Here is a 22,516-nt window from a genome sequence, read left to right as displayed (position 1 = left end):
GAAGATACCACCGTCAGGGGAGATACCATCCCGAGAGAATACATCCTTAGGACCTCCTGACTCCTGGGACCAGTCGACGGGCTGAGCCTCTCTTGTCCCCCATTGGGACGCCTTTGGGTGAGATTTGAAACATTTGGTTATAAATCCTTCTAGAGTCTTTGAGCCTTTCAACGTGTTAATTACCAGGCTGCGCACCTGTAACACCTGTGTATTTCGTCCATGCTAGCTTGCTTTTGCAGACAGTCGCTTTCGTCGGCAACCAAAGAACCTATGTACCTGTTGCTGTAATAAAATCACACTTGATTGCATGTCATTGCTCTCATTAAGTGCAACTAGGGTAAGGATGGTTATACATTATTGGTGAATCCGGGACCGTGATAGTTCAGTGTTCTGAATCCAACAGACCCCTAACGGTTAATGCGTTATTGGTGAATATCCGACTGGACCCCTAACGGCTGATGAATCAAATTGGTGAAATCTGTGATTGTGATAGTTCAGTACCCTGAATCCGACCGGGCCCAAAAAGATTAATCAGCTATACCCTTTAACGTCACACCACATTGAAATGTTTGCGGCCCTAATTAAGAAAGGCAGAGAGCGAACTGTAGAGATAGCCGGAGAGGAGCCAAAAAGCGTTGTTATTCCGATAGTTAAGGACTACCTTGACTGATGCCGCCAGAATAGCCTTGAGCTACAGGCAGCCCTGTCGGGCTTTGGTGGTCAACCAGATATACACCTGCCAGCTCATAAAATGTTCACCTTTTATAATAGTGTGCTACTCGAGGTTAATACCTTATAGAGATGCCACCCTCTCCAAGGACAAACTGATTGTTCAGGGCAAACAGGATAAGCTGTTGTTACATGGGAACAAGAAGGCCAGTGCCATCATACACTACAGAGCATTCTAGGTTCCCCCAGATAGTGGAATTACGTGCCATAATAATGGCATTTAAATAATGGCATCAGGTCCCAGTTAATTTTGTGTTAGATTCACTTTATGCGGTGGGATTGGTACAACGAATTGAACGATCTCAAATCAGGCACATTCAGAATGAGACACTATTTGCAAAATTCAAGCGTCGAGCCATCCATACTGCATAATTCATATTAGGAGGCATATCACCTTACAGGGTTCTTTCATGGAAGGGAATGCCCGAGCTGATCAGCTAGCTCACATAGCATTGCAAGTCCCGGTAACAAATGCACTATCTCAGGCTCGTTTGTCCCACCAATTCTTTCACCAGCAAGCGAATGTATTATCCAGACAATTTGTCCTCCCTATAACGGAGGCAAAACTTATATTTCAAACCTGTCCTGATTGTCAACAGAAGTCAGGCCCACTGACTCCCGTCAATCCCACGGACCTCTCCTCCGTCCGGATTTTGCAAACCGACATTACTAACATTCCCGAATTCGGAAGGTTAAAATATGTTCACGAGTGCTTTTCACATGCAATCTGGTCCACGGCAACGGCAGGCGAGACTAGCCACCATGTCCAAGCACACTTTCATGCAGCTACCCCTGTTGCTACCCCTGTTGCTACCCCTGGTATCCCAAAAGAAAGAAAAACAGATAACGGCCCTGCATATGTCAGCCACTCTACAACGTCATTTTTTCACACTCTGGGTATCACTCACAAGACAGGCATGCCACACTCACCCACAGTACAAGCCGCAGTAGAACAAGTCCTTCGCACAGCAAAGAACCTGCTAGCAAAAAAAAAGGGGGGACTCAAGAGACACCATAGGACAGACTAGCTAATCTATGTTAGGAATCTCATATAACACTATCATTTCAACGCGAAGATGTACCAGCCATTATTAAGCATCTTATGACAATGGAGTCAGGAGTAACGTCAGTTAAAACAGGAAAAGCAAGGGTGATGCTGCGAAACTTGGATACTGGGGGATGGGGTGTGGTGGGAAGGACCGTACCAGCTGCTAACATGAGGGCAAGGGCGTGCTTGTATTTCCACTGAACACGGACCATGATGAGCAGCAGCCTGTGGTGTGCAGCCTTGGCTGGGACCACAACCCTCCTCCACCTCTGCACTTCCAGCGCCGCATGGGTCGCAATACAGCCCAGACGAAACGTTTGGGTCACCCTCGCAAGCGTGACGGGACAGGACCACATGTCTCTCGATGGCCAGCGCAGACAATCCATTCACCACCTGCTTGGTCGGGATTCCGCTATCAGATAAGGAGCTTACAACTTCGGTCAACTGTACAGGAATAGCGACGAGGTGGAACGCCTCTAATACGAGAAACACCTCTAGGGAGGCAACGAACAACTGGTATGATTGGATTGCCTACTTGCTGATAGCCCTGTTAGAGCCTCAGCAGCTAGACATCTTACGGAGTATTAAAGCACTTGCCTGCCTAAAATTCAATTATACTGAGAAAAATATCACAAGAGTCAACACAATGGCTAGTCTATCTGTATACCAGAATGAATCAGAATGATGCAATTACACGACACCTAGTATACCGAGGGCTTCAAATGCACCCTTGGCCTTGCCAACCAGAGTATTCCGTATTTGTGGGGATGGGGCCTGGCAAGGCATTCCATCTCATATTGCAGGACAAGCTGCCAGCAACTGACCCATCGGAGACCGTCTTCGGAACCCGGGATGGTTATGGGTAAGGTTGTGCTGCCATATGAGAGGGAATGCCTTTCCGTAGATGGTCTCCGGTGGGACGCTTGCCGGCTAAGCCGGGGCCGCAAGATAGTCACGGTTGGATGGGGAACGGGCGATACCGAGTCCCGAACACAGTCTCCGGAGGTTCGGCAGCACGCGATCCCGGGGATAGAAGCTATTCTCCGGTAGGTCGGGAGCCGGCAATCCCGCGTTCCGAACATGGTCTCTGGTAGGTCAGGAGCCGGTAATCACGCGTTCCAAACGCGGTCTGCGGTGAGTCCGGAGCCGGCAATCCCGGGTTGCAAAGATAGTCTCCCGTTGGTCGGGACTCCAAAATTACTGGGTAAGAAGACGGCCTCCGGTGGGAAGCAGCCGGCGATCCCGGGTTCCCAACGCGGTCTCCGATGGGTCGGTCGCCGGCTCAACCGGGGCAGCAAGATAGTCACGGTAGGCTGGGGAACGGGCGATACCGAGTCCCGAATACAGTCTCCGGAGGGCCGGGAGCCAGGGATCCCGGGGGCAGAAGTAGGCCTCCGGTAGTTGGAGCCGGAGATCCCGGGGTCAGAAGAGGGTTTACTGTGGATCTGAACCAGTCGATCCCGAGTTCCAACGATGGTCTCCGGTGGGCCAGGAGCCGGGGATCGCGGGGTCCCGGACGAAGTGTTTGCTAGCCGCACTGCGGTCATGGTGGCAAGGGAGTGCGTGCCATGGCTTGCATGATCCCTTCATAATCAGCGTCAATAACTCCAGGCAGTACAAAAACTCCTGTTAGGGTGGCGCTTGACCATCTGTGGCAGTTTTACTCGGGTGGGCAGCCAAACTCCACCACAACTCAATCCCCCTCTCCTCAAAGAGGAAGGTGGAGAAAATATGTATGTATTTAAGTACAATTGTCAAAAACACGCTAACGAATGCACTCAAATACCTACATTAAAAAAAACTGAAAAAAATTAACAGCCTAAGACACAGTCACAACGCAATTTCTCCATCATTTATGGTTTTTATCTCTAACACAAGAGGACGCAGGTCTGAAAATCTGCATATATTAAGCTATCACAGAGCACGGAAAATATATGTAAATATCTACTAGCATTTGGCACAATGCAAATATTCTACCCATCGGAGGCTGTCTTCTGACCCCGGGATAGCCGGCTACTTCCCACAGGAGGCCGTCTTCTTACCCCGTAATTGCGGATAGCCATACCAGAGCCACCCGAGATCCGACCCTGACTGCAGTGCGGCTAGCAAACACTTTGTTCGGGAGCTGAGCCCAGGGGCTTGGTACGGACGGCCGCCGCTCCGGAGAGGGTAGAACACCCGGAACATTACATTGTTCCATACCCAGCTAAATTAGCCAGCTAAGTTCCTAAACATGCTTTCTCACAAACGACCTTGTCCCCTGCTCACCACCTTTGGGTTTTTCCAACTAAAAGAAAAGTTTCTGTTGTAACTTCACAATTTGAGTGAAAAACAATATGTGTAGCTCAGAAGATTATACTGGTTCTCTCTCGGCGTAGAATATTTGCATTGTGCCAAATGCTAGTAGATATTTACATATATTTTCCGTGCTCTGTGATAGCTTAATATATGCAGATTTTCAGACCTGCGTCCTCTTGTGTTAGAGATAAAAACCATAAATGATGGAGAAATTGCGTTGTGACTGTGTCTTAGGCTGTTAATTTTTTTTTCAGTTTTTTTAATGTAGGTATTTGAGTACATTCGTTAGCGTGTTTCTGACAATTGTACTTAAATACATACATATTTTCTCCACCTTCCTCTTTGAGGAGAGGGGGATTGAGTTGTGGTGGAGTTTGGCTGCCCACCCGAGTAAAACTGCCACAGATGGTCAAGCGCCACCCTAACAGGAGTTTTTGTACTGCCTGGAGTTATTGACGCTGATTATGAAGGGATCATGCAAGCCATGGCACGCACTCCCTTGCCACCATGACCGCAGTGCGGCTAGCAAACACTTCGTCCGGGACCCCGCGATCCCCGGCTCCTGGCCCACCGGAGACCATCGTTGGAACTCGGGATCGACTGGTTCAGATCCACAGTAAACCCTCTTCTGACCCCGGGATCTCCGGCTCCAACTACCGGAGGCCTACTTCTGCCCCCGGGATCCCTGGCTCCCGGCCCTCCGGAGACTGTATTCGGGACTCGGTATCGCCCGTTCCCCAGCCTACCGTGACTATCTTGCTGCCCCGGTTGAGCCGGCGACCGACCCATCGGAGACCGCGTTGGGAACCCGGGATCGCCGGCTGCTTCCCACCGGAGGCCGTCTTCTTACCCAGTAATTTTGGAGTCCCGACCAACGGGAGACTATCTTTGCAACCCGGGATTGCCGGCTCCGGACTCACCGCAGACCGCGTTTGGAACGCGTGATTACCGGCTCCTGACCTACCAGAGACCATGTTCGGAACGCGGGATTGCCGGCTCCCGACCTACCGGAGAATAGCTTCTATCCCCGGGATCGCGTGCTGCCGAACCTCCGGAGACTGTGTTCGGGACTCGGTATCGCCCGTTCCCCATCCAACCGTGACTATCTTGCGGCCCCGGCTTAGCCGGCAAGCGTCCCACCGGAGACCATCTACGGAAAGGCATTCCCTCTCATATGGCAGCACAACCTTACCCATAACCATCCCGGGTTCCGAAGACGGTCTCCGATGGGTCAGTTGCTGGCAGCTTGTCCTGCAATATGAGATGGAATGCCTTGCCAGGCCCCATCCCCACAAATACGGAATACTCTGGTTGGCAAGGCCAAGGGTGCATTTGAAGCCCTCGGTATACTAGGTGTCGTGTAATTGCATCATTCTGATTCATTCTGGTATACAGATAGACTAGCCATTGTGTTGACTCTTGTGATATTTTTCTCAGTATAATTGAATTTTAGGCAGGCAAGTGCTTTAATACTCCGTAAGATGTCTAGCTGCTGAGGCTCTAACAGGGCTATCAGCAAGTAGGCAATCCAATCATACCAGTTGTTCGTTGCCTCCCTAGAGGTGTTTCTCGTATTAGAGGCGTTCCACCTCGTCGCTATTCCTGTACAGTTGACCGAAGTTGTAAGCTCCTTATCTGATAGCGGAATCCCGACCAAGCAGGTGGTGAATGGATTGTCTGCGCTGGCCATCGAGAGACATGTGGTCCTGTCCCGTCACGCTTGCGAGGGTGACCCAAACGTTTCGTCTGGGCTGTATTGCGACCCATGCGGCGCTGGAAGTGCAGAGGTGGAGGAGGGTTGTGGTCCCAGCCAAGGCTGCACACCACAGGCTGCTGCTCATCATGGTCCGTGTTCAGTGGAAATACAAGCACGCCCTTGCCCTCATGTTAGCAGCTGGTACGGTCCTTCCCACCACACCCCATCCCCCAGTATCCAAGTTTCGCAGCATCACCCTTGCTTTTCCTGTTTTAACTGACGTTACTCCTGACTCCATTGTCATAAGATGCTTAATAATGGCTGGTACATCTTCGCGTTGAAATGATAGTGTTATATGAGATTCCTAACATAGATTAGCTAGTCTGTCCTATGGTGTCTCTTGAGTCCCCCCTTTTTTTTTGCTAGCAGGTTCTTTGCTGTGCGAAGGACTTGTTCTACTGCGGCTTGTACTGTGGGTGAGTGTGGCATGCCTGTCTTGTGAGTGATACCCAGAGTGTGAAAAAATGACGTTGTAGAGTGGCTGACATATGCAGGGCCGTTATCTGTTTTTCTTTCTTTTGGGATACCAGGGGTAGCAACAGGGGTAGCAACAGGGGTAGCTGCATGAAAGTGTGCTTGGACATGGTGGCTAGTCTCGCCTGCCGTTGCCGTGGACCAGATTGCATGTGAAAAGCACTCGTGAACATATTTTAACCTTCCGAATTCGGGAATGTTAGTAATGTCGGTTTGCAAAATCCGGACGGAGGAGAGGTCCGTGGGATTGACGGGAGTCAGTGGGCCTGACTTCTGTTGACAATCAGGACAGGTTTGAAATATAAGTTTTGCCTCCGTTATAGGGAGGACAAATTGTCTGGATAATACATTCGCTTGCTGGTGAAAGAATTGGTGGGACAAACGAGCCTGAGATAGTGCATTTGTTACCGGGACTTGCAATGCTATGTGAGCTAGCTGATCAGCTCGGGCATTCCCTTCCATGAAAGAACCCTGTAAGGTGATATGCCTCCTTATATGAATTATGCAGTATGGATGGCTCGACGCTTGAATTTTGCAAATAGTGTCTCATTCTGAATGTGCCTGATTTGAGATCGTTCAATTCGTTGTACCAATCCCACCGCATAAAGTGAATCTAACACAAAATTAACTGGGACCTGATGCCATTATTTAAATGCCATTATTATGGCACGTAATTCCACTATCTGGGGGAACCTAGAATGCTCTGTAGTGTATGATGGCACTGGCCTTCTTGTTCCCATGTAACAACAGCTTATCCTGTTTGCCCTGAACAATCAGTTTGTCCTTGGAGAGGGTGGCATCTCTATAAGGTATTAACCTCGAGTAGCACACTATTATAAAAGGTGAACATTTTATGAGCTGGCAGGTGTATATCTGGTTGACCACCAAAGCCCGACAGGGCTGCCTGTAGCTCAAGGCTATTCTGGCGGCATCAGTCAAGGTAGTCCTTAACTATCGGAATAACAACGCTTTTTGGCTCCTCTCCGGCTATCTCTACAGTTCGCTCTCTGCCTTTCTTAATTAGGGCCGCAAACATTTCAATGTGGTGTGACGTTAAAGGGTATAGCTGATTAATCTTTTTGGGCCCGGTCGGATTCAGGGTACTGAACTATCACAATCACAGATTTCACCAATTTGATTTCATCAGCCGTTAGGGGTCCAGTCGGATATTCACCAATAACGCATTAACCGTTAGGGGTCTGGTTGGATTCAGAACACTGAACTATCACGGTCCCGGATTCACCAATAATGTATAACCATCCTTACCCTAGTTGCACTTAATGAGAGCAATGACAATGCAATCAAGTGTGATTTATTACAGCAACAGGTACATAGGTTCTTTGGGTTGCCGACGAAAGCGACTGTCTGCAAAAGCAAGCTAGCATGGACGAAATACACAGGTGTTACAGGTGCGCAGCCTGGTAATTAACACGTTGAAAGGCTCAAAGACTCTAGAAGGATTTATAACCAAATGTTCAAATCTCACCCAAAGGCGTCCCAATGGGGGACAAGAGAGGCTCAGCCCGTCGACTGGTCCCAGGAGTCAGGAGGTCCTAAGGATGTATTCTCTCGGGATGGTATCTCCCCTGACGGTGGTATCTTCCCTAACATCCCCTCTCTCTTAGGCCAATTTATATTATTTTCTATCTTTTAGGTGGAGCTTGAGTGGCTCTAGTCAAGCATCTCAGTTGTGCTTGGTGAAAAGTTCTCCCGTCTCCGTTTAAAGTAATAGGCTCCGAGAAATTCAGAGCGCATGCTCAGTGAGGGGTGGTCGCACCTTGGAGGCGGGTAGCTTTTGGGATAGAGGTGTGTTTTGGTATTATACTGATATTAATGAGCAAAAAGTACACTAGGGTACAGCATTTGTTAAAACATGACAGGTCCTCGGCGCAGGGTAGCAAAAAGTTCAGCTTATCACTTGGTGTCCGGTGGGTCAGGAGCCGGAGATCCCGGGTTCCAAAGATGTCTACTGTGGATTAGGACCCGTCGATCCTGAATGCCAAGGAGCATCTCTCGACCAAACATGATCCGGAGAAGAGAGTCCAAGTGTTCAAAAATCTGAACTGGTGTCTCGTCGACAGGCGAACCCGATGTTATCGAACAGCGTCCGGTGTTTCGGGGGCCAGCAACCCAGGGTCCAAAGAAGCTCTCATGTACTTTTTGACGGATCCATCACTGGGTTCCGAAGTTTTATTCTGACCCCGTGGTATACCGGGTCAAGACCTACTTGAGAATGTCTTCGGACACAGCGATCACTACCTCTCGACTTTCCGGAGACCGTACTCGGGTCTCGGTATAGCCGACACACCTGCCTACCGTGACTCTCTTGCGATCCTGGTTTAGCCGGCAACCGACCCATCGGAGGCTGTCTTCTGACCCCGGGATAGCCGGCTACTTCCCACAGGAGGCCGTCTTCTTACCCCGTAATTGCGGATAGCCATACCAGAGCCACCCGAGATCCGACCCTGACTGCAGTGCGGCTAGCAAACACTTTGTTCGGGAGCTGAGCCCAGGGGCTTGGTACGGACGGCCGCCGCTCCGGAGAGGGTAGAACACCCGGAACATTACATTGTTCCATACCCAGCTAAATTAGCCAGCTAAGTTCCTAAACATGCTTTCTCACAAACGACCTTGTCCCCTGCTCACCACCTTTGGGTTTTTCCAACTAAAAGAAAAGTTTCTGTTGTAACTTCACAATTTGAGTGAAAAACAATATGTGTAGCTCAGAAGATTATACTGGTTCTCTCTCGGCGTAGAATATTTGCATTGTGCCAAATGCTAGTAGATATTTACATATATTTTCCGTGCTCTGTGATAGCTTAATATATGCAGATTTTCAGACCTGCGTCCTCTTGTGTTAGAGATAAAAACCATAAATGATGGAGAAATTGCGTTGTGACTGTGTCTTAGGCTGTTAATTTTTTTTTCAGTTTTTTTAATGTAGGTATTTGAGTACATTCGTTAGCGTGTTTCTGACAATTGTACTTAAATACATACATATTTTCTCCACCTTCCTCTTTGAGGAGAGGGGGATTGAGTTGTGGTGGAGTTTGGCTGCCCACCCGAGTAAAACTGCCACAGATGGTCAAGCGCCACCCTAACAGGAGTTTTTGTACTGCCTGGAGTTATTGACGCTGATTATGAAGGGATCATGCAAGCCATGGCACGCACTCCCTTGCCACCATGACCGCAGTGCGGCTAGCAAACACTTCGTCCGGGACCCCGCGATCCCCGGCTCCTGGCCCACCGGAGACCATCGTTGGAACTCGGGATCGACTGGTTCAGATCCACAGTAAACCCTCTTCTGACCCCGGGATCTCCGGCTCCAACTACCGGAGGCCTACTTCTGCCCCCGGGATCCCTGGCTCCCGGCCCTCCGGAGACTGTATTCGGGACTCGGTATCGCCCGTTCCCCAGCCTACCGTGACTATCTTGCTGCCCCGGTTGAGCCGGCGACCGACCCATCGGAGACCGCGTTGGGAACCCGGGATCGCCGGCTGCTTCCCACCGGAGGCCGTCTTCTTACCCAGTAATTTTGGAGTCCCGACCAACGGGAGACTATCTTTGCAACCCGGGATTGCCGGCTCCGGACTCACCGCAGACCGCGTTTGGAACGCGTGATTACCGGCTCCTGACCTACCAGAGACCATGTTCGGAACGCGGGATTGCCGGCTCCCGACCTACCGGAGAATAGCTTCTATCCCCGGGATCGCGTGCTGCCGAACCTCCGGAGACTGTGTTCGGGACTCGGTATCGCCCGTTCCCCATCCAACCGTGACTATCTCGCGGCCCCGGCTTAGCCGGCAAGCGTCCCACAAGAGACCATCTACGGAAAGGCATTCCCTCTCATATGGCAGCACAACCTTACCCATAACGATCCCGGGTTCCGAAGGCGGTCTCCGATGGGTCAGTTGCTGGCAGCTTGTCCTGCAATATGAGATGGAATGCCTTGCCAGGCCCCATCCCCACAAATACGGAATACTCCGGTTGGCAAGGCCAAGGGTGCATTTGAAGCCCTCGGTATACTAGGTGTCGTGTAATTGCATCATTCTGATTCATTCTGGTATACAGATAGACTAGCCATTGTGTTGACTCTTGTGATATTTTTCTCAGTATAATTGAATTTTAGGCAGGCAAGTGCTTTAATACTCCGTAAGATGTCTAGCTGCTGAGGCTCTAACAGGGCTATCAGCAAGTAGGCAATCCAATCATACCAGTTGTTCGTTGCCTCCCTAGAGGTGTTTCTCGTATTAGAGGCGTTCCACCTCGTCGCTATTCCTGTACAGTTGACCGAAGTTGTAAGCTCCTTTTCTGATAGCGGAATCCCGACCAAGCAGGTGGTGAATGGATTGTCTGCGCTGGCCATCGAGAGACATGTGGTCCTGTCCCGTCACGCTTGCGAGGGTGACCCAAACGTTTCGTCTGGGCTGTATTGCGACCCATGCGGCGCTGGAAGTGCAGAGGTGGAGGAGGGTTGTGGTCCCAGCCAAGGCTGCACACCACAGGCTGCTGCTCATCATGGTCCGTGTTCAGTGGAAATACAAGCACGCCCTTGCCCTCATGTTAGCAGCTGGTACGGTCCTTCCCACCACACCCCATCCCCCAGTATCCAAGTTTCGCAGCATCACCCTTGCTTTTCCTGTTTTAACTGACGTTACTCCTGACTCCATTGTCATAAGATGCTTAATAATGGCTGGTACATCTTCGCGTTGAAATGATAGTGTTATATGAGATTCCTAACATAGATTAGCTAGTCTGTCCTATGGTGTCTCTTGAGTCCCCCCTTTTTTTTTGCTAGCAGGTTCTTTGCTGTGCGAAGGACTTGTTCTACTGCGGCTTGTACTGTGGGTGAGTGTGGCATGCCTGTCTTGTGAGTGATACCCAGAGTGTGAAAAAATGACGTTGTAGAGTGGCTGACATATGCAGGGCCGTTATCTGTTTTTCTTTCTTTTGGGATACCAGGGGTAGCAACAGGGGTAGCAACAGGGGTAGCTGCATGAAAGTGTGCTTGGACATGGTGGCTAGTCTCGCCTGCCGTTGCCGTGGACCAGATTGCATGTGAAAAGCACTCGTGAACATATTTTAACCTTCCGAATTCGGGAATGTTAGTAATGTCGGTTTGCAAAATCCGGACGGAGGAGAGGTCCGTGGGATTGACGGGAGTCAGTGGGCCTGACTTCTGTTGACAATCAGGACAGGTTTGAAATATAAGTTTTGCCTCCGTTATAGGGAGGACAAATTGTCTGGATAATACATTCGCTTGCTGGTGAAAGAATTGGTGGGACAAACGAGCCTGAGATAGTGCATTTGTTACCGGGACTTGCAATGCTATGTGAGCTAGCTGATCAGCTCGGGCATTCCCTTCCATGAAAGAACCCTGTAAGGTGATATGCCTCCTAATATGAATTATGCAGTATGGATGGCTCGACGCTTGAATTTTGCAAATAGTGTCTCATTCTGAATGTGCCTGATTTGAGATCGTTCAATTCGTTGTACCAATCCCACCGCATAAAGTGAATCTAACACAAAATTAACTGGGACCTGATGCCATTATTTAAATGCCATTATTATGGCACGTAATTCCACTATCTGGGGGAACCTAGAATGCTCTGTAGTGTATGATGGCACTGGCCTTCTTGTTCCCATGTAACAACAGCTTATCCTGTTTGCCCTGAACAATCAGTTTGTCCTTGGAGAGGGTGGCATCTCTATAAGGTATTAACCTCGAGTAGCACACTATTATAAAAGGTGAACATTTTATGAGCTGGCAGGTGTATATCTGGTTGACCACCAAAGCCCGACAGGGCTGCCTGTAGCTCAAGGCTATTCTGGCGGCATCAGTCAAGGTAGTCCTTAACTATCGGAATAACAACGCTTTTTGGCTCCTCTCCGGCTATCTCTACAGTTCGCTCTCTGCCTTTCTTAATTAGGGCCGCAAACATTTCAATGTGGTGTGACGTTAAAGGGTATAGCTGATTAATCTTTTTGGGCCCGGTCGGATTCAGGGTACTGAACTATCACAATCACAGATTTCACCAATTTGATTTCATCAGCCGTTAGGGGTCCAGTCGGATATTCACCAATAACGCATTAACCGTTAGGGGTCTGGTTGGATTCAGAACACTGAACTATCACGGTCCCGGATTCACCAATAATGTATAACCATCCTTACCCTAGTTGCACTTAATGAGAGCAATGACAATGCAATCAAGTGTGATTTATTACAGCAACAGGTACATAGGTTCTTTGGGTTGCCGACGAAAGCGACTGTCTGCAAAAGCAAGCTAGCATGGACGAAATACACAGGTGTTACAGGTGCGCAGCCTGGTAATTAACACGTTGAAAGGCTCAAAGACTCTAGAAGGATTTATAACCAAATGTTCAAATCTCACCCAAAGGCGTCCCAATGGGGGACAAGAGAGGCTCAGCCCGTCGACTGGTCCCAGGAGTCAGGAGGTCCTAAGGATGTATTCTCTCGGGATGGTATCTCCCCTGACGGTGGTATCTTCCCTAACATCCCCTCTCTCTTAGGCCAATTTATATTATTTTCTATCTTTTAGGTGGAGCTTGAGTGGCTCTAGTCAAGCATCTCAGTTGTGCTTGGTGAAAAGTTCTCCCGTCTCCGTTTAAAGTAATAGGCTCCGAGAAATTCAGAGCGCATGCTCAGTGAGGGGTGGTCGCACCTTGGAGGCGGGTAGCTTTTGGGATAGAGGTGTGTTTTGGTATTATACTGATATTATAATGAGCAAAAAGTACACTAGGGTACAGCATTTGTTAAAACATGACAGGTCCTCGGCGCAGGGTAGCAAAAAGTTCAGCTTATCGGTCTCGGTGTGCGCAAGAACAATTGAGTCCCCACCTGGTTACAGAGCCTCGCCGTGGTGTCTCCACTCCACTCTACGCTCCGTACTGTTCCTTAGAGCTGGCACAGCAGGTTTTCCCAGCGCGATAGCCTCTAAGGTTGGAAGCCTAGGGAACTCTCAGGTAATGCAGTTATGCCCTACCCTGAAAGCCTCTTCAATGCCGTACATTTTCTTTAAAATGTGAATGTTAATTTTATTTCCCTAGTTACCTCAGGCAATTACACCACGTGTGGGTCGCAAATGTCTTAGTAGGTTGATAAGGCAAGTACAGCCATTCTAGTAGCGATAGTGGATCTGCTGCAGTGGGATCCCATTGTGCGATGATCGCTAAGTGTTGCTCGTCCTGGTTGCGTATATAGAGTTGAATGGTAAGTCTTCCACACATTGTTGGGCTGAATTTTTTCCTCAACATTGCTTAAAGCCATTGTGGCCGCATTAGTCATCTTTTGGGGCGCAATAACGTCCACGTCCCCGTTCAAACAATGGTGCTAAGGTTTGATTATCAATGCCGCAGAACATTTGTATCCAATTTATATTTCCTAAAAGCTTCTCTACATCATTCAGCGTGCAGACTTCCATTGCGATGGCTACATTTTGGGGATGAATACTCTGTTGCAATATCTTCCAGCCTCAGTATTTCCAAAGTGCCTCTACCTGGATTTTTCTTCTGGAGCGATTTGTAGCCCTCTGTTTTGCAACTGCTGCTGTAGAAGAGACAGCACTTGCGCTAAGCTCTCTGATGAGCTGGACAGCAATATGTCGTCCATATAGTGAGAAATGTACACATGAGGGAATTGCCTTCGCACAGGGTGCAAAGCTTCTGCAACGTATAGTTGGGCAATTTTTCATCCCTTGGGGTAGTAAAGTGCAATGATATCTGTCCATAGGGTCACTCCTGTTGAGCTTAGAAGTCTTGGCTCTTGTCCATCCGTAGGACCAGTTTCTGACAGTTTCTTAAGATAGGCTCACACTCTTATCAAGAGACTAACCTTGGTAAGGGGCCCAAGGCTTCTTGCTTTAATTAATTTGCAGAATGCACACTAGTTGGCAAAGACACTAAGTAGCATCCACTAGTTTGATACCGTCAGCGCTCTATCTCTATTTGCTAAGATTCTCCTAACTCCCTCTCTCAGTCAGACATGGTATGTGACATCAGGTTACAGGTTAATTTGAAAATGTCCAAATATAATAAGATCATGACACTGATGGACAGGTTTTTGTGACTCAGTTTGTGGAATAAATAAGTCTAGGTTTTCCATAGTCCTACCTCTACATCTTCCCCGATTAAAAAAAGTATTTTGATGCTGTTCCACCCTATCTGATTTTTAAGGAGCCTGAGCTCTCAGGTGGATGAATAATTTTAAGAGTACAAAATGGTTAAAATACTATGCTTGTGATGTGACTGAATGTTTTATACCAGCCTTGCAAAGAGCTAAATGATTTCAGGAATTGTACTGGTGTGGAGAATCTAGTTTCTTGTATAAAACAAGCATTGTTACTCAAGCCACAAGCATCTAGTAACGAAGAAATAGAATCACGGTAGGACTATGCCAGTCCTATGCCAGAGATTTGTTATGAGACTGCTTGAAAGAGAAGAGTACTTAGCTTTTTGACGCTAAAAAGGGATTCATAGCATAGATTAGAGGGAGGAGACTTGAAACACTTCGTACTTTAGCATGATAATAACAAAAACAACACTTTAAGCATACCTATATGACAAGATCTTCATAATGCAACAACAGGGCAACATCCATTTATGCACATTACTAAATTGATAGCAATAGATCAAGAGCACCATCTACTTATTATCTGAAGTGACCTACGATACCAGCACGTGGTTTGTGCTATCACCCTGGTCAACATACTTTCTCCTTGAGCAGTAATTCCAGCTGCCTTAATGTCGTTGTCTGGCAACCTTGGCTGTTTGATCTGAAAACACAGAAAAAGTGTAGATGAACGTGAACCACAATAGTACTGTTGAAGACCACTGTAGGGACACGAATGGGGGAGCTTTGGCTTGGCATGCAAAGAACTACAAATGCAAGAAAGTGGCTTGATCCTACCTTCGTTCTAGCTGTTCCTCACAACTTTGCACTGCTCGTAAACAAAATGACTACTTTGGATCCCTGAGCAGAACAGAGATGTGGCAGCTGTCCCTCTTCTACCAGTGTGATGACTTAGTGTAGAATATTTCTTGTTCAAGGATATATCTATACGTATATGCTGCTGTATTTGGCCCTTGGAATGATACAAGAGTCCCAAGGTCAAGAAAGCTATAGTGCTAGTTCTCCCTTCTAGTTATAGTGCTAATTCTCTCTCATCAAGTGTCCCTCAGAACTATAAACATGCCTCCTCCCCTTCTCTCCAAGCACAAATGAAATCTATTTGTACCTGTTGGTCACCAGTAACTTTGAAAATTTGAAAAATCTTTTTGAAAATAAATTAATAATAATAATAAAAAAAGATGTATTACCTTGCTTTAATTCCATTTCCTCATCCCATTGACTTGCAACAGGCCAGCCAAGTCTACTTTCTACAGCTGGCTCTACATGTGCAAAATTCTAATCTCTGCATATTTGTCTTCGGTTTCAGCCTTAAGTAACTGGTTCTGAAAAGCTTTGCACAATGTTATTCATATCTGGTTTTGTGGCATGGAGTCCTGAAAGCTAACTTTTGCCATATTTTCAGCCTCTGAATTCAGTGGAATTGCTCGAGTTTTAAACAGGAAAAGTAAGTATCTCATAATTCATCCCATCATAACTTCTGGAAAACAGCACCTGTACTGCCCTCCAGTGGTGGAAGTATTGCTCGAGTTTTAAACAGGAAAAGTAACTATCTCATAATTCATCCCATCATAACTTCTGGAAAACAGCACCTGTACTGCCCTCCAGTGGTGGAAGTATAGATACGTTTCTGATAGCTTTCACAATCCTACCGTTATGCTTACTTCTCTACACTGCACACAGTTTCAGAAAAGATCTCTAGGTGGCCAAAAAACAAATCTTTAATGATCTATTCCAAATGTTAGTGAGTTTAAAAGGAAATCAAGAGTAACATCTTATTCTCCTTGAATGTTAGAGGAAAATCCAACCCTAAGTGTATAAAAAGATTTACCAATTTACTATGTCCCATGTAATAAAGAAAAGATTAAACTTTTATTCCAGAAAAGACCCCACATTTGTTATTTAATTAGTTTTCACTAATTAATTAGGATTTTTAAGCTCCTCTGTCTCTCTAGGAAAAAGTCCCTCCTTTTTTTTCTACTTTTCTTTTGCTGCTCCTCTTCTTCCTCCTGCCTCCTTTCAAAGTCTTAATCCTATTTTTGTATCCCTGGTATTACACGCCTTCATTCTTTCTTTGTCTGAGAGTTTTCTTAGCTTTGCACTTGCTGGGAATAAAGTTGGACTGGAATTTACAAAAATTTTTTTGGAGGAAGAACAATTTCCTTGCAGATCCCTTTTCAAAATTACATTCTTTATATTTCACTGGGGGGGAGTAGCAAGGGGTGGTGGTGAAAAAATATTAGTGCTCCACTAATAAAGCTGCTGTGAGAGCACCTTTCTTTTTTATAATATTTTTGTTATTATTTTTATGTAGAATAAGGAGCTACCTTTCATTTTTGAATCCTTATGAAACTGCATTGACTATGATTTCTTTAATACACAATAATTTACAATGTTAATTTAGTTAACAGGCTGATTAGTGCCAAAGACTCATATTTTCCCAGTAGCAGATCAGTGGCTTAGAAGACCATTCCTTTCCCTTTAGCAATTAGTCAACATTCCTATGGCAACTATGTCAATTACATATACAAGAAAAACATTTCTAGAAAAGAACTAATTGTATGTCTACCTTACTAGATGCTCACATCAGCAGCTAGACCCTGCTTTGAGAGCTAGAAAACTCACAAGTGATTTGTGACTAGAAGTCAGGAGCAATTTGACTGCATAATATGGAACACTTACCTTTTTAGCACGCTGCAACTTTCTGCAACTTTAGTGAACAGGAAGTCAAGATAGGGCACAGTAACTTTGCCAATACTTGGAATCTATATTTCAAAATACATAGATCAGTACATGCATAAATACATGAGTAAGTGCTATAGTGATACCAGATATTTTTAAATACTTCATTTGCATTACTAATTTATTCTTTTCCTTAAGAAAAATAAGTATCTTATAATTGTGCTTTCGTTCTGTATATTTTGCATGACTGCTTCTCAGCAAGTTGTCTACAATTAAGCAGAGCTTGGTAACCCTCTCCCCCCAACATGAAAGTCCGCAAGTCTTTTCATAGTATGAAATAGAGATTTCTCAAGTCTCTAGCGCTTATCTTCCATGTGCGTATATGAAAGCATATTCATTCTCATCAGCACCTTCTCTTGATCCAAAATAGTATTTAAAGTGTTTCAGGTGCATATGTCATCCTAATGGCTTTTTAGGGACTATATCATCAAAGAATTTAACATCAAGCTTAGCCGAAATGTGCTTAGCCTTTTACAGACTGATTGGTTTAATGTGGGTGAGGTGAGCTGTTATGTTTACATTTTAAAGTACAAAAAACAAAGCAGACAGACTGGGGGTGGGGAAGATTACAGTTTCCTACATTTTCAATACAAAAATTTAGGTGCGCAATAACACTGGTGCAGATTGTGCATGAGAATCCTCCCCATTTTTCAATGTGTCAGTTACATTACCATATAAATGCCCAACACTCCTTCAAGTCCTACCTCTGCCTATGGCTTATAAATTCACAAGTGTGAGAAGTGTGCTGAGAACCCCTCCCCCCACCACCATTGAGACAAAAAGCAGCTGGTACATCTCGGAGTTCACAACTTAATCTATGCACACTCATAACACTGCATGTTTGTGACTAAGCTTTGAGTAGTGTCCTTGTTTTTAATTGCAAAATCTGGTAGTAAATGGCAACTTTTTCAACTAGAGTGACAAGCCACAGATAAAGAACAAAATTTTAGAATTTAGTTCATATTACTTTTGCAAGTTCTCTATTACTTTCACTTCAGCTACTCATATAAGATTTCAACCATATCTAACATCTTTTAAATAATATTTGTCTTGAATCTGCTCCCATTGAAACATAGGGAAATTTTGCACCTAAGAAGTAGGAAGTGTCCCTAAATTATTATAAACAGCAATGACTTAGCATACCTCTGCCAGCTCAGCATCAAATTGAGCTTCTGTTAGACAGATTAGAAAGATTTCAATCACACTCCTGAATTCATCCTTTCTGACTGTTAGGGTCTGAGCAACATCAAGCATTTAAAATGTTTTTTTTCACTTCATCTTCTTTTACGTCTTCTTGCACGTCTTTTGAAGTAAGATCTGCCCAAAGTCCCAGGAGAATAATGTAGGATCTGGGACAGAACTCACAGACATAGCTGTAAAATATATTAGGTAATCATATTCTCCTAAGCCTGGCAAAGTCACACCTTTTTTCTGAGAATTCAACACAATCAGTTTATTTGCAGATACATAAGCAAATCAGCTGCTGCTTGTCCACTTATCTGAAGGCAGTAAATAAACAAACACAATTGTAATGGCTTACTAAGAGATCTTTCATCCCTGAAAGTACAGTCTTCTGTTTTTGTTTGTTTTCCAACAGAATAAAAATGTTTCTGGACATTTCTATTATGAAATCATCATATTCTAAGAAAATCATCAGATTCCATGGTCTGTCTTTCTGCAGCTACAACCAAAATAGTAAGGGTTTAAAACTTAAGTTTTAAAAGTTAAAAATCTATAAAGTACAACACATAGGTGTGTCCTGCCATCTCAGACATGATCGCTTTGCCCTGTATTTTGTTTGGTTACTGAGATTTGGGTACACCTATCACATACTAGTGGGTTTAGCATTTGTTGTTCATATGTGGAGCCTACAGTCAACATGTATATTAGTGCACATCAGCCTCTTTCCTTCAAAAAACAGGCCAAGCAACAGAATGAGTAGATGTACAGTGCAGCACAGCTTACAGAGATACCTTGTGTTACACCTCCCATTCTTGCTGGGCCTGAATGAGAACTACACAAGGCCCAGAAGGTTTTGCCTGTTTCTTTTGGATTCATGAGCCAAGTTCAGCCACAGCTGTGAGCATTTAATTACCTCCCAGTTGAATCAATGGAGGTTCTGTGCACAAATCTAAACCTAGAGGCCAGCTCATATGCATTTATGTTTTTTTTCCAAAGTTTAATCTAGGATCTGCCATTAAACAAAACATAACTGCCTTCAAAAGAAGATTTGTTTACAAGAAGCAAGATGGCAAAATACAGCTTCTTGTTATTTACAGCTTTGATGCAGTTTTATGGGATTTTTTTTAATGCTCATCCCTTTCTTGCACAGAAAGGATACAGTCTTGTACGTTTCGACTCCAAGACTTTTTGACACAAGAAGGTATTCAAATGCACACCGGATACAGCTTTGGTGAATTCAACAGAGCTGTCACAGCTTACCCCTGCTGTGACTAACCCTAAATCTTAAGCTGTATGGCAAGGAGAAGAAGAAAAGTGACATGAGCCATGATGGAGGAAGCTTTGAATGATAATAATTAAAAATTACTTGCAAGAGGAATGTCCACTTTGGGATTAACAGCAAATTCATACTTGATTGGCACAAACTATAAATCTTAGTACTCCAGAAAATGAATTTTCAGTGGTAAGTGTACAGTCATTAAAAATGAGTTCCCAAACAACAAGACGTATCGAGTATGGTAATATGATTTAACTGGCAACAGCGAACTTGCAGTGATTTCAGAATATAAATGAGACAATAGTCCAAGGAACCAATGAACTTCAGAGAAGGGAATAAAATTAAGACCCTCTCCCTACAAACAGGTGGAATAAGTGTGGGGTGGGGTGAGAAGAGACAATGCTTCCTCTTCCACCCTCAGTTAAAAAAAAATAAAAATAAAAAAGAAAATCTGGATCTAATGTCTACAGGATCCAGCGAATATGGCATACTTGTGTGGGGTGACTTCTTTCAAAGTGCTGAAGGAACTGTGTCCCAAATGCCAAATGGCACAAGTGTTCCTTGGCTATTGCAGCTTGCTACACTAAAATGCACCACTGACTCTGATGCAAATACGGCAGAAAGCACTGAGTGAACAAGGCTACCTATGAGTTACAAAGATTTTGTCCTCTAAATCAAAACCCTTTTATTGTTCAGAGTCCCAGGACTATGAAAATTTAGATTTCAGTAGAAATCTGCAGCTGATTTAATTGAATGCTGCTTGCTGCCACACAACAATGCTCTGTTTTGCGTAGACTGAGGTCCTGAGGTAATTGTGATTCCTTGACAGGAAGAGCGTAAGTTACTGAAGTCTTCTGCATTTGTCACTCTGGCCATGACTTGGTTTAAAACAGAATCATCAGAATAAAACAGAATATAGGACATGAAAGGAAGCAGCGTGGCCGGCAACAACAATGATAGGAAAACACATATATATATATATATATATATATATACACACGCACATTACGTACATATAAATATATTCTTGACACAAGACCTAATTCACTGATGTTTTGACTGAGGCAGTATCTGGTACCACTGCAGAGGTTTTGGACACTTTTCATCTGGTTGCTACTAGTCAGCAAGATCTCTCTCCTACACTACCACTTACAAATATGCAGTTTAGTCTACCACTCTAGTGAGCTATTCTAGTGTCCAAATAACAGAGAATTTTATCAGTAAGTCTTCTTAGCCCTCATCTTGAAGTGCATATTAATGCATATTACAGCATTCTCAAAGTCTTAAAAAGCAAACAAAAAACAATAACCTTTTAGTTAAAGCCTGCTATTCTATTAAACAGTTCAGTTGCTTAGATGTTTAGACTTTTAGGCTTTTGCATGTCAAAAATGCATGTACCAGACACCAGTTCATTACACAAATTACTCTGTCTTATGAAAAGCTATTATGAATTTTCCACACCAGAAAATCTGAGGCAAACTATACTGTAAGTATAAACAGAAAAGCTAACCCGGAATATAACAATCAGAGAGTGCAGCATGGCATATTCAACAGTTTCATAAGCGTGGCTCACTGGTGACCTGCTAGGCAATGTTAGTCTGTATCTGCTCTGTGCAACCACACAGCTCAAACAGTATTTGCAGTTACAACAGTATTTGCAGTTGCAAGCTCTGTTATGTGAGCTCCTGTCAGAAGTTCTGAGAACTGACGATGTTCTAATGCTCAAAGTTTTGAGAGCTGTTGCTCTGTGGCACATTCTGACATGAAGAATCTGTCTTTGCCTGTTTCTGATGTATTTTACATGCTACTGTGTCCAGTTTTGGCATCTACAGCGGCTAGTTACAGGCCCCACTGTACAAGACAGATAGTGAAGAGTCCAACACAGAGCCACAAAGATGACTGAGGAACTGAAGCATCTCTCCTATGAAGAAAGGCTTATAAGAGCTAGGACTGTTCAGCCTAGAAGAGAGAAGGCTCGGCGGAATCTCAGTGTGTACAAATACCTGAAGGAAGGTTGCAAAGAGGACAGAGCCAGACTCTTTTCTGTGGTGCCCAGTGCCAGGACAAGAGGCAGTGGGCACAAACTGGAAGACAGGAGGGTCCCTCTGAATATCAGCAACCCCTCTGTGCTGTGTGGGTGACAGAGCACTGGCGCAGGTTGCCCAGAGAAGTCATGCAGTCTCCTCCTTGAAGATCTTCAGAAGCCACCACGTGGTCCTGGGCAGCCTGTTCTGGGTGGCCCTGCTGGAGCAGGGGATTGGGCCAGGTGATCTCCAGAGGTCTCTTCCACCCTCAACTGTTCTGTGGTTCATCTGCTTAACAGTCTTTAAATCACACATACTATCAAGTACAGCCTGTCTCATGCAGCAGACCACAGGGTGATTCTACTTACATAGTTCTCCCAATTCGACACTTCAAAGGAAGTGTTTTAGAAGTCTGAGGTCACGTTTTCCTTTTGGCACATATAAGTTAGAAGTGTGCTTTCTTCCCAAATAGAATGACAGAGTACAATATATTTCTTCCTCTTTCTGTCATGCACCAATCAACCAATCGCACCTTGCTCCTGCCATTCAGTTAACACAGTATAGAAATCAAATATTAGCAATGGGAATTCTGTGACTTCTGTAGCTTCTCAAAAACTTAGCATGCTATGTACAAAGTAAGACACAATGTACGGATTCTCCGTAAAATTAAAAAAAAATAGAGCAGACATTACAAGGCAAAGTGGATCTCAGAAGATAGCTGTGCTAATTTTAACGCCAACACAAAAATTACTCTGGGAGCAAAAATGTAAAGAAGTGTGCGAATTAGCGGCCCTGGGTAACACAGAATGGCAGCCTGGCGACCCCCTCCGGGTAGTCGGGA

At 45.2% G+C, this 22,516-nt stretch overlaps 1 long non-coding RNA gene across 1 annotated transcript; it reads right to left on the bottom strand.

The window, feature by feature from the left end:
• Positions 1–12,450: 12,450 nt before the first annotated feature.
• LOC311210498 lies at positions 12,451–22,192 on the bottom strand. Its single transcript, XR_014618531.1, has 3 exons — positions 22,044–22,192; positions 17,134–17,216; positions 12,451–15,097 (listed from the first exon to the last, which is right to left on the bottom strand). It is a non-coding gene; the product is annotated as an uncharacterized lncRNA (long non-coding RNA).
• Positions 22,193–22,516: the final 324 nt, after the last annotated feature.

This window comes from Netta rufina, assembly GCF_964035555.1.
Source record: "Netta rufina genome assembly, chromosome: 1".
Taxonomy (NCBI): domain Eukaryota; kingdom Metazoa; phylum Chordata; class Aves; order Anseriformes; family Anatidae; genus Netta; species Netta rufina.
This window is presented reverse-complemented; position numbering and strand designations above follow the sequence as displayed.